The 13,028-nt window shown below is 35.3% G+C and overlaps 1 long non-coding RNA gene across 3 annotated transcripts in view; it reads left to right on the top strand.

Annotated features, from left to right (window-relative positions):
• Positions 1 to 8,115, top strand: part of LOC128075092 (uncharacterized) — a 70,626-nt gene extending 62,511 nt beyond the window's left edge. For all 3 annotated transcript variants that reach the window (XR_008203647.1, XR_008203648.1, XR_008203645.1), the window contains one exon: positions 5,711 to 8,115. This is a non-coding gene — a long non-coding RNA (uncharacterized LOC128075092). The remainder of the gene's footprint in view (positions 1 to 5,710) is intronic.
• Positions 8,116 to 13,028: the final 4,913 nt, after the last annotated feature.

Raw genomic sequence — 13,028 nt, 5'->3', positions numbered from 1 at the left:
AATGGCCAGCACCAAGTCACGTTGCACTGTATAATTGTTTTCTTCCCTGGCACTCTTTCTATTTTTAGACATTTTAATTTCCTGTAATCGTTCCACAGTCACATGTGAGCAAGTAAACAGATTGTTTTGAATTAAACAGCTGTGCTAATTTATTGCACTATTAAAAGCATAGCTCGAATGTTCCATTCACTGCATGCTGGGACTGGATGTACTGGTGTGTGCAAATGGGCACACATCTCCCTTCAAATTAACTTACACATGCCACAGAAGAGGCAGGACAGGGGAGCAGGCAGAGCAACAGGAGGACATTCAGTTCCACTGGAGACTGTGCACAGAGGAGGCTGTAGCTGTGCTTGAGGGGGACCTGAGGCAGCTGTCTCCAGGGCAAGAAGGAATGGACATCCTCCTGGCAGCGCTACTGAGTGAGCCACAGCCTTCTCTTTTTGCTGACCTACTGCCTGGACTTCTAGAGAACTGTTTTGGTCAAGGCAGATTGTGTTTGATCTCCTGACCAAAGGTGCAGGAACAGGTGCTCTCTTTCTGCCCTGTCTCCTTGACAAGGCAAGGAACTTTTCCTTCCCCAAGCCCTGTACTAGTAGAATTTCACTCTGGCCAATCATCAGTCACACAAAAGGAAAGATAAAATGGACTCTCTGCAGATGCACCTACCTTCTCACAGTGGTCTATATGCTTGAGGCCAGCGTGAAATAAAAGGATTCAGGTGAACAGACCTAAAGCACCAGAGAAGGTAAAACTGGCTGTGAGCTCAGTGGGCCCCCAGTGGTCAAGGTCACCTCACACTTTATATATCAGTTCTGGTCTTTCTTACTAAAAGACACAATCTCAAACACACTGTTTTACTATCAATTTTTCTTCCTGGATTGAATTTCTGGGACACCAAACATATATTTTAAATGAAAATCATGAGAAGTGGAAGACTGTTATGATCTTCTGAACTGATCTAGGAGAATATCCATATTAAATAAGTCCATGGAGAAAGCAAGAGATGTTGCAGTCAAGATAAAGAAATATTTTTTTTATTTTGGGTTTTCTTGTCAGAAGTTTGAAATTACTCACCTCTGTAATTCTCACATCTTCTAAAAAGCATTCCTGAATTTCTAAATCTTGCTTCTCTGAGCATTTCTACCAATAGCAAAGGAAGCAAATTACAATTACCTTTCTAAGAGACCTAATGGCACATAAAATACTTGGGTGAATGTACATGATTCTTCACCTTGTCTTGGCTGCCCTAAACCTGAAACAATTGTAGGAGAAAAATCCAGTCATCCCTCCTAATAGGTAATCAACCCTTTGAAATGCAATTTTCACATTTCCTATGCATTTATTCTTTACATTCTAGAGCTTCTAGGTTAACAAGTAAGAAACAAATTAGGTTACAAATATTTGTATTTGTATTTGTAACTCTCTGTATGTATGTAATTTGTAAGCTATATATATACACACATATGTATGCATATATATGTGTGTATAGCACATGTTGTTTATTGAAAATGAAATATTTGTTCAATGAACAACTCTCTGTGTTAACAAGTTCTTATGTTGACAAAAATCAATGCTTGATAGCAAGGAAACTTGAGAAGAACAGAGAGAGAAAGAAAAAGGAAACAGGTGGCTTGCCCCAGGTCTGCCAAGAACATTTTGGGCTTGGAGAACGTGTACTCCTTTACTTGGCTGAGTGCTGTTTCTATCTCATCCACTGAAAGATTTCTTCTCTTTCACCTAGCTTGCTTCTACCAACTGCACATAACTTGCTCTCTGCTCATTTTCTCTGTTCTTCAGCAAGGTGTCTTACCATTGATTGTCCGTCTTTCTTTGTGTCTAATTTTTTTCTGCTTGTGGATACCAGGTGGCAATTGATTATTGCTCTCCTTTTGTTCTCACCTTCCCCATCCTCCCCACTTTTCATCCCAACTAATCAAAAATTAGCATTTGCGAGTGTTCCACTGTTGGTGGAAAATGTTTAAAGTTCTCCTTAATATACTGACAGCACTGATGAGTACAGATGCTCAGGGCAATCACAAACAAAAGTATGGCTTTCCTCAGCTCACCTATCTTCCTTGTTCATCTCTGAAATCCAATCCAGCACTCACAGAAATAGATGATTTTTTCTTTTGAGTTCAGCAGCACTAGAGACTAGTCCCTTGGGCAGCAGCTAGTCCTCTGACTTTAATAACAACAGGATACTGGCCCCATTCCTCATCCATATTTTAGATATCCAGTTCATTCTGCAGTACAGTGAATTGTAGCATTGACAAACAGATTTATCTGTGCTTTTTCTTGCTCATCAGAATTCCACATACTCCCTATGAAGTTTATACATTCCTATGATTACCTCAGTCAGAACCCTTCAATACAGGACTAGTACTTTCATATCTCTTCATATTTCTTAAACATAAGTTAACTTGAATGTAACAGACAACATTTTCCAGTGAGTTCAGTACATCCAGGACCAATTAAACTTTGAAACATTTGTGCTATTAATTTATGCCTGTGTAATATCTGCCCGTGTGGGATTTCCAGATGTCTGAAGCCTAGCCAAAGCTTCTCCTTCATCACTGCTTCTGAACATCTGGAAATTCCAGATGAGTAACCAAATCTGCTTTTCACATGGACAATGTTCCTGAAGTGAAAGAGTCCACATGCAGAAAATCAGATGTATAGATAAATAGCATCCTTAGGATGAGGTAAGAATATCTTCAGCATTACAAAAAAGAGAGCATTACAAAAAAAAAAAAAAAAAAAAAAGTGCCAAATTCCTCTCTCAGCCTTTTAAAATCTACACTATATCTCATTTTGTCTTAGCTTTTTTATGCCTCTTTTCCTCTTTTTATGATGTCTATTTCACCTAAGCAGATACCTTTATTAACCTCTTTCCTTCCCTTTTCACTGTGAAGACATTTCAGATTATCAGATTACAGAAGTACACTTCAAAGCTCTCGTGCTTACATCTGTATGTCCATTACTTGTCCAGTTTCATTAGCTTTTTCTTCTCCTATGGCTCTGTAATTTATGTTTCTCAGGGGACCAGTAGACTATTTCTTACTGACACACAACTCACCCCATGATATACATATGTCTGAATAGTATGGCCATATAAATATTTGAGCTATGCATTTCTTCATTAAACTACAATTTATTAGGCAGCTATTTCAAAACCAATCCTACATCTCTCCTAGTTCTTTTTTTTTTTTTTTTTCTAGAGGTCATGAACACACTGTGATTTGAATTTAATTTGTGCTAAACACAGTGTGGTCAGAGGAAACGCTTCTACTCAGAGTGTTTGTGATGTTTGAATATGCATGGACGCTTTGCTGCTACTGTGGGTTTAATCTAACTCTTATTAATGAATATACCTTCTGTGGCCAGAATGATAAATTGGGAAATAAGACTGCAGGTAAACTGATTTTAAAAAAAAAATATATGGACCCATTGGGAAAAAAATTACATCCTGAAATCATCAAAGAAAGACTGGAATGCCAGGTGTGAATTTTAGCTAGAGGGTTTGCAGTTAATTTGATATACTTGTCATGTAAATTAACAATTAATAAGCAGTATAATAATTCAATAATAGGTAGAACACAGAAATATAGAGAGATAAAATGTAAGCAGGCTTAGAAAAGCAGGAATTATTTCAGATCCTGATCCTGCCAGCACTCCCAAGTGGAATTAACATCAGGACCTACTTATAATGCCTCAATTTTTTAGATAGATAATTCTGTCACTTACATGTTGGTCATGTGTTGAACCTTTCTTTACATTTTCCTTTATAAATCTATTCTATTCTTCTGTTCAGTTTCTATATGGATGTGTAGACTATGAACGACACACTTGACCTGCATCTTTTGGTTGCAAGTTTTATGGTTCAAAGAAGAGATGTTTGTAAGTTTATTACCATTCTTGTTGGAGACAGAATTTTCTTTAGTAGTATGGAAAAATTATGAGAGTCCACAACTAGAAACAGCAAGCCAAGAGAAATAACTGTGCTGTAGTTTAAAAAAATAAATAATTGCAGGAAAAGCACTGTGTAGCCTGAAGGAAGAAAAGATATATATTAGAGTTATATACTTGATAAATCAAATGTTTGAAAACATATGTGTTCCTTAATTTATGTGGTCACTGGACAATATGAGTAGGTGCTGAATGGAACTTTGTCTTTATTTAGTCCATAGGCTGAAATTTTTGTTGTTGCTTGACAAACAGATATCCTGATATTTTTACGTGTTCACTTGATGTCCTGTTCAAAAGGAATTTGAGAAGGAGAATTATTACTACTTTCTATGAATGAGAATGAGAAAAAAGCATGGTATGGTTAAAAAATTATTGTAGAAAATTTTTGTAGCTTTATTTGGGATTTTTGTTACTGCCCTGAGATTTTTCTTGTCTCACATCTTTTAATGTCAATATTAATTCCAATGTAAGATTTTCCAGGCTGTGTTCAGTTATCCAACACTTTCAAACAAAAGATTTAAGTAGCCATACCCTTAAACATTTCAGGTCAACTCACTGCATGCCATTGTTGACAGAAGGAATAATATCCAGAATCAAAACATAATTTTAAGTGAATCTTAAGCATCTATTAATTTTATAAAAGTGGAAGAATTCCCTTTGCTGCATTGCTTTGAACTGCATAAGATACAGGAAAATCTAGTGAACACTTAAACATTTTTTTTGTTTAGCGATCGATTTGTATTTCCAAATCTTCTTATAACTTTCATGAACAGATTAAGGAAGTAGTGCAGTTAGGAATTTCATCCATAAAATGAAATTTAAACCAAACAAATTAGTTCATCCCAAAACAAAAACAGAATGTGTTCTGTACAGGAGAGAGGTTAACAAATTCCTTTTCAGATGTAAGATCATATGAAGTATCTTTCTTTTGTCACTTCTTCATATATATATATAGGTGGACCTAGGATGATAATAATGAGTGCATATATATATATATATATATATATATATATATAAATATGTGAAAGCATTTTAACTCAAAGCAAAGAACTGGTTTGATCAAACCAGTCAAATTGGTTTGATTTCTGTTTCTGTGTTGGTGGGTTTGCAGCTTTTGTTTGTGTTTTGTAGGGGTGAGATTTCCGTATGTGTGAGTGCTGGGTTTTTTCTGCACAGATTAGTTCTCGAAAGTCTTTTTTTATATTTATATACTTTGACAATAGTAATATTGATCTTAAAATGTGGAAGTGATATATTTCAGTGGAAGGTGTTACTAAAATACAAAATATTTTAATTAAAATGTGGGCATCATGCATTATTATTACTATAAACATCACACTAAGAAAAAAGGAAGTGAGGCTTAAGTCCCATAATTAAGATTTTCATAGCATTAGGATGAAAAGAAAATGGACTTCAAGGAATGTTAATCTTTTTATGAAATATATGATAAAATTTTCTCTCTCTAATGTGTAGACGGAAATAATGGATTCAAAAGCGTTTTTGAATGAATTTCAGATGGATTGAAATAATGTTTAAAGGGGAGAGTCTGTATTATCCAAGAATACATCCGATCTATAATTCAATGCATAATAGCTGCTCTAACCCAGATATTACTCTGCCAAAATCTAACTCATTATTGCATAAAAATGAATATCTTGAAAATGCTAAGTGCTATATGGAATAAAGTAGTATTTAATTTTTGAGTGGCAAAATCTTCATAAAGAAAAACATTTCTTTGCAGATCTTTATCAAATCACACAATGGACCTCTTTAAGAAAAGAAAGAAGAAGTTTGCCTGCAGAATGATCATTAAAACATCTGAGCTCCTTTATGTCAATTAAAAGCTTACTTCTCAACTTACAGGTCACGTCCTAAATCCTACAAATGTATTCACTCAAGAAAGCAGATTAGATTGATAGAATGAGTAAGAACTTGCATCACTGGGCACTGAATTATTTGACAGTAACATTTTAAAACTCAATTCAAGTGATCTTTCATTATAATACATGGTTTTGGGAAGTGGAAAGTGTTTTCTATCCACTGCTTAATTCTCATGGAAAAATTGTTCCATATGAAGAGTAATTTCCTTCCTACTTGGAGTGAAAAAGAGAAATGAGAGAAAAGCAATTTAGCTCATTGAGAAATCCCAGTTGCCACAGTCTGGGCATTTTAGGGGGAAAGATGAACTTTCATTTCAATTCTAGAGGTGTGGAATTAACAGTATTTTTCTGTAGAAATCTACAGCTCCTATATAATAAAAAAGTTTGTTTTCTTATAAAAATCAGAACCTATTTCTTAAAAAAAAACTCTGAAAGTCCTTGTCCTCAACCTGATTCAACCAGTTCAAAGTGTTTTCTCCCTTCCAAACTGCCTCTGTTCATAGTTCTATTGACTAATGCAGTCATTCATCTGTTTGAAAAGCATGGTGCATTTGACAATGGAAGACTATGTTTCTTGAGTTTTTGTTCTGTTGAGTGATATTGATCATGGCGTTTGAAAGCACAATGTGCCTTTATCCCTTTTTATTCTTTTCTCTCATATATTTTGTTATTTTTCATCTTTGAATATGTCTGTACAACATAATGCAGTGTCTTAGAAGTATATTCAACTTTCCTTGGGCACCAAAAGCTGTATAGAAGCATTAACAGAGCAATCTGGATAAGCTAATTGGCCCAGCTGAGAAGATACGTTGGTAGAGCATCACAGTGTTACAAGAGCATTTATTGATCCAGAGCTAACTTGCAGGATATTTCTGAGCAATACTGCAGCCCTCATCTGTTTACTTCAGGTCTTGTTTTTTAACAGTGACTGTATCAGAGGCTTCAAAGAGACAAAACCTCAGCACCTTGAGAAGGAAGATGAGGGTGAAGAGGCAGAAGGGTTTCATAGAGAGTACTTTGGTCTGCTTTGGCTGTCAAGTCTACTGCCAAAGTTCGTTTCTGGAAAGTGTTGATGAAAACTGAAATTAGCTGCCTTGGAAAGGATTGTGAAAATTAAATCTTTTAATCTGTAAAGAATGTTATAGTTTCAGAAACCATTCACGTTTTCCAGAAGTCTCCTCTGAAGGATACTGTTCAACATACAAAATACGAGCATTTTGTTGCTAATGGTGACTGCAGCAATTGTGTTCATCTTGAAGTTAAACATTCCCAAGATGCCTGTTCTTTTGTAGCTCTACTTCTTGGCTAGTCCAAGAAGAGAAGGAAACAAGGAAGCCATTTGTAATATCCTGAAGTTCACAGTCCACCATCAGCATTTTCAATTTTGTCCATTTTTAACCTTGTACAGGAAGGATCTCTTCCTTGTTATCCCCCCCAAAACTGTTGGCCATCACTAGTGACAGCTGCTACATTTAAGACCACAGTCATTTTTTTGTATTATATGTCTTTGTGAATGCCACCTCTCATGTTCACTCTATGACCTGGAGTTATCCAACCTCTGGAAGAAGCTACTGTCTATGAAAGGTCCTGGTGTTGTTTTGTTTTGTTGTTGCTTTTTGGTTGGTAATTTTCCAGAAATCAACTTGATAAAACACACATTAATTTACATTTAATGGGTACAAAAACAAAGGCAACAAAAACATAAGAACTCCTGCGCTTGCTGAACCTTATGCTGACGTTTTCTTTCCTGACACTTTTAGCAGTGCATTATTATATTTCTTTTGAAAGCAGCAGGAAGTTTGACTCATGTACTTTAAGTTAAATACTCTCTTTCAGCTGTTTAAAATTTATTTAGGTTAAAGTATATTTTCTTATGTCTGATTTCATTTTAATTTGTTCTCTGTTATATACAAAAATGTTGCAAACAATCTGTACAGACTGTAATCTGGAAGTTCAAAGTCAAAAATTCACCCCAAAAAACAATTTCAGTCTTTTTAAAATGTTCTTGATCTCTGTAATGACTGATAAGAAATGCACATGTAGCCAAAAAGTGTCTGTAGACTCAATCAGATTCATAATACACCTATACTTCTATGAAAAGCTACAAATGAAAATAATTTTATGCTTTTCATCTGTTTCTGTGGAATCAGAAGTGAAATTGAGAATAAGAAAATATTCAAGGTATTTTACACTTGTTTTTAAGATCTGTTCCTGTAACATAATTGTGCAAATAAATAAAATTATGGATGCACATGTCTGTTAATAACAGGTTGGAAAAAGAACTCTCTCCATACAGCCTGTATGGATTGTTTTATCTCAATATTTTGTATGACTAAGGACTGCAAAAGAAAAGAAAAGAGACATTATATTTAAAACCTCGTTGTTGCTCAATGAACTGTTAGAGTACTCAGGGGTTAGGCAGGTGCTTTTGCAACAAAAACTTTAATTCAGAGCATTTATTAAACTATGATGTTGTTTGCTGCAGGTACAGCTGTTGAACAAACTTCTATTTGCAGCAGGGACTCTATGAGTTACAGCCAAAGTAGAATTTAATTAACATAAGTCTTGTTAATTACCACCAGTGATTCATTTGTCTTCTCTTTGGAGAGGAACATAGTTTGGAAAATGGCACTTGCTCTTAAATGATTTCAAATAGCTGTGCTTGCAATAACATTGGCTGAAATTAGAATTGTTAAGCAATGGGCATATGTTGGCAGCAGTTTTACACAGATTGCTTACACCAAAATTATTTCTAGCCAGAGCATTAGAAATGGCCTTCCATACAACCCAGGTATCTCTGTAATGATGAGCTGTTCCCTATCTGGGACAAACAGCTCTATGCAAGAGAAGCCAGACCTGGTGTGACTTAGGGATCTATCAGAGCAGTAAAACAACTGGGCTTCGTGACTGCATCATAGGTATTACTGAGATTTACATGTTAAACATTTCCTGTAGCTCCCAGAAGTGCAGTTGAAAATGGCTTGCAATTATAGTGTGGCTAAGAAATATTGTCTGTAAGGTGAATCAGCAGCGTATGCATTTACAGAATGAGCACAGCCATTACACTTAGTGATTCATAGCTGCAGGAGTTCAAACATTTTCATTACTTAATCAGATGAAGTTCAAGATGAAGATAAAGGCAGATGTTTCACATTCTAAATTGATTTGTTATCACAACTATTTAACAGGATCATGAAAAAAAAAGCTTTATAAATATTCTTCCAAGAAGATGAATGTTTTGCCTAGCATTTCATATTCAACCCTAGTGCAAATTTTTGTTATCCATAAATGTATTCAGTCTTATCTACAATTGACACAGAATGAACTCTCATATATAAATAAAGAACAAGGTACTTGAAATTGCTGAAGATTCTGCAGCAGGCCCACTAACCACTGCTGATCTTGAGCATCAGGAGATTCTTGTAGATAAGCAAGATACCAGTTCTGCCGTGTGAATGAATTTATTCACATAAACTGTGGTTTATGAAACCAGACACCCATACTAAACCCCTTTAACCAAGTAGTCATCTATCCTTGTCTTCTTGTGCAAAGTAAAAGGGGGTAGCAGATCCCAAAATTCAACAAGGGAGATGTAACGTCGACACTGTCCCTATGGAGCTTTCAAAAGAGCCAAATTTTGTGCAAGTGAAGCTTTGTAGTGTAACCACTGGATGACAAGGACTTGTAATGGGAGAATATATATGATATAGAGTGTTAATTAGTATTTTACAGAAATAAGGGAATGACTTCATTTTGACAAACTAGGGGAATGAAAGGTTAACAATTTAATGTCTATACTGAAAAGCAAGGAGAGGAGGAAAAGGAGAAAGAAGGAAAGAGTAAAATGGTGAGAAAGAAAAGGAGACATCAAGACTAGGGAGGCAGACATTTTCATTTAATTTGATGCAATTTAAGATAAGAAATGTTATTTCCTATTGATTTACCCATAATCCATCTCTATGGCATGAATCAATACCACTTAGAGCTCAAATTTTCAAAAGGATCTCTGATATATAATTTCACTTGGGATTACTATGAACCAGATAAATTGAGAGAAAATGTACACAGGTTTTTGTGAGTTCTCAAGAATAGCATTGCTAGACCATATATTGTCTATAGGGCTCATACAGAGGTGCCCAAGGACCTGAATGAAGACACCAAAGGAGTAGAGCCAAGCAGACAAGTAGATAGATTAGTGTGGAAGCTGCACATTCAAGAACAGTTGGTATGCTTTTTCCTAATCTAAGACAATTTCTGAACCATATCAGGATAAAGATTAACAAAGCCACTAGCTAACCTGCTGATATACTCCTACTTGGGAGTGAAATCCCTCATCAAATCATAACATTTAGAAAAGCTCCTAGAATTTATCCTGCGCCTGCAGCATTTGGATGCTGATTAAACAAGATAATCAGTACCCAGTAACACAGGGCAGTATTTTCAAAAATTAAATGATTTTAATTCACAAGAGAAGAACCTGTGATGCAAGCTGCAGAAATGAGCTTTAGTGAAGACCATGGAATGGATACATGGGCTCCAGCCACATCTGGAATACTCTATCATCATCAAAAGCTGAAATGATTTTCTACTTTACTATTTAGAAATTTATTAAGTATCAAAAAGGTAACATATATCTGAAAAGGTATTTCTTTTCCTATTTATGTTTAAGAAGCTACAATCATGCACTGGTGTGTAAGAAGCATTTAAGAAAGAAGTATTTTTTGTAAGCGTGTATGTCAAGGATTTTTGAGGACATGCAGATTCTGGCTGTATGCTCTTCAGATCTGCAATGGAGAGACAACTGGGGTAGAATGATTTGTCTTCACTCCTGCCATCTGTATGACATTTAAGAAATCACTCATTCCTCCATATGCACATGTGCAGTGGTGCAAGGGCCTCTGGTCATACCTTTATTTGCTTCTGAACTTCAGCGTGCATCTGCAAGAGGAAGCCAAAGGCACTGCTATTTCAGGAAGGTTCACCTGCTGCAGGAAATATTCGTATTTTTGAATAGTTTCAAATTTTTTCATACAATTTTTAATTGTGTTGTAGTCTTTTTTTCCTTCTTTTCTTTCTTTTTCCTTTCTTTTTACTTATTTTCTTTCAGGGATAGAAGAAGAAAAGGCTTTATTATGAATAAACACAGATTTTCTTCTGTTGCTGCATGTCACAAGTTTTGCATTGTTAAGATTTTGCGTAGGCTCCCAGGAACTGCAGTCTGCTATCCGACCTACTCCTGTGTAAGTATACTTACAACCTCTGGATGACGTGGGCACACAGAATTGCTGCATCTTTAATGTCAGTGCCTGCAAGTACTGTAAAAAAAAAACCTTGGTTAGGGTTTCCATCTGAAGGGTTTAAATAGTTTCCTTAGAATTTCATGCATCTAGTCCTGAGATGATTTTGCCAGATGACTGATTTCACATTCTAATGTTCAGTGCAATGAGTTCAGCCTACAATTTGTACTGTACAATGCTTCTGTAAGATCAGGAGGAGAGGCTATATTCTACTTGCTACAGATACAAGTATCACTGTAGGTACAGTAAATATATACAAGTAAGAGTTTGTCTAGAAATGAGATTTTTTCGATTTTGAGATAGATATTCCTGACTCTCCTTCTGCTCCCTTTTGCTCGTGGGAATATATCTGCTGAATTGACACAAACTGAACTGAGACTAACTGGAACTGGTGGGAAAACAACAGGACAATGCATTACACTTTAATTTCATTTAAAATAATAATAATAATAATAATAAAAAGCATGCAAGGGCTAACACTTCTTACTTCTTAGAGATTTTATGTGGAAATTTTTTCTTCCAACTAAATTTTGAAGTCTTCCTGGGCAGCACACACTGGTTAATGCCTTGACTTAGTCAACGAAAAAAACAGGATGCGAAGTAGCACAGTGTGATATGTCCATGCACTTGAGATTAGTATGCATGAAATTGTTCTTATAAGTTGCCACATCGTGACTTTGAATGCTGATTTTAAGGAAGTGAGTTAAGTAGTTACTTTAAGGACCCGTATCTCTGCATTTGCATGTGTGGTCTTACTTAAGATTTCATTCACCTATGTGAATAACAGACTACCTAGGCCACATCCCACTGGGTGATATTTTACGACATATAATTATAACATTACATATATAGAGATAATTTAATTAAAAATGTTCAGGAAAAAATGTAAAGCCTGTACAGAGACCAATATATTTATGCTTTTCCTGAAAGCTGTGAGCAGCCTTTTAGTGAAATTATTGGCACATGCACAATAACTGAGCAATATTTTTGTATGATATAAATTTCAGTGAAAGTAATTATTTCCACATGCACACATATGTTTTATGTTCTCTTGTACACACAGTTTATGTCAGTATATTATTTTCTCTTAAGCACTTAATAGCTATTCTTTAATAACTACAATTCACTCAATAAGTTATACATGTGAGACAGAAAAAAAATTCAGAGTGTTTATTATGAGGTGAAGTTCAAACAATTACATTTTTAACATTTGGCACTCCTACATCCAGAAATAATTCCAGTCTTTTGTCTTCCACCCAGTGTGTCAGTGTCTTACTTCTGTACTGTACAGTACTGTACTGTGGAGGTTAAGTGGCTATTGCAATATGGAGACCATTCCCAATACTGCCTAAGGCAATCTGCCAGCTAAATGCTACATAACAAACCTACACAAAATGTAATAAACTCAGCTGTGGACATAATGATGGACAGTCTAATAATTCTGCTCAATATAGCCTGATATTTTCACTCAAACAGTATTTGGGAATGTTTCACTTGGTATTAGAATTAGCAATCAATTCCAGATATTTGCTGAAGAGACACTGAATGACTTTCTCATACCAAATTTTTATTAACCACTACTGATTGGAATTATGTGCAAGTTTACCTGCCATTCTTCTCTGAAAGAGGAAAATACTCAGTATTCTCCTCTAGTAATTGGATGAGCCCTAATTTATTACTTAAGGAAAAGAAAAAAAGTCAGCCTACGTTATAATGCATAAGACTAGATTCCTCTCAATTATGCTGATTTGAATCCACTGTAATTCCATTACTCATTGAAGTTTTTGAGATTAATGTTGAATTGATGGAAATTCAAATGCTTCTCATAATTTCTATTGTCATCTTGAAGCAAAAGGAAAGGTCTCATAGCAATTTTCTTTCT

The sequence above is a fragment of the Tympanuchus pallidicinctus genome, unplaced genomic scaffold (genome assembly GCF_026119805.1).
Source record: "Tympanuchus pallidicinctus isolate F22 unplaced genomic scaffold, pur_lepc_1.0 scaffold1, whole genome shotgun sequence".
Lineage (NCBI taxonomy): Eukaryota > Metazoa > Chordata > Aves > Galliformes > Phasianidae > Tympanuchus > Tympanuchus pallidicinctus.
This window is presented reverse-complemented; position numbering and strand designations above follow the sequence as displayed.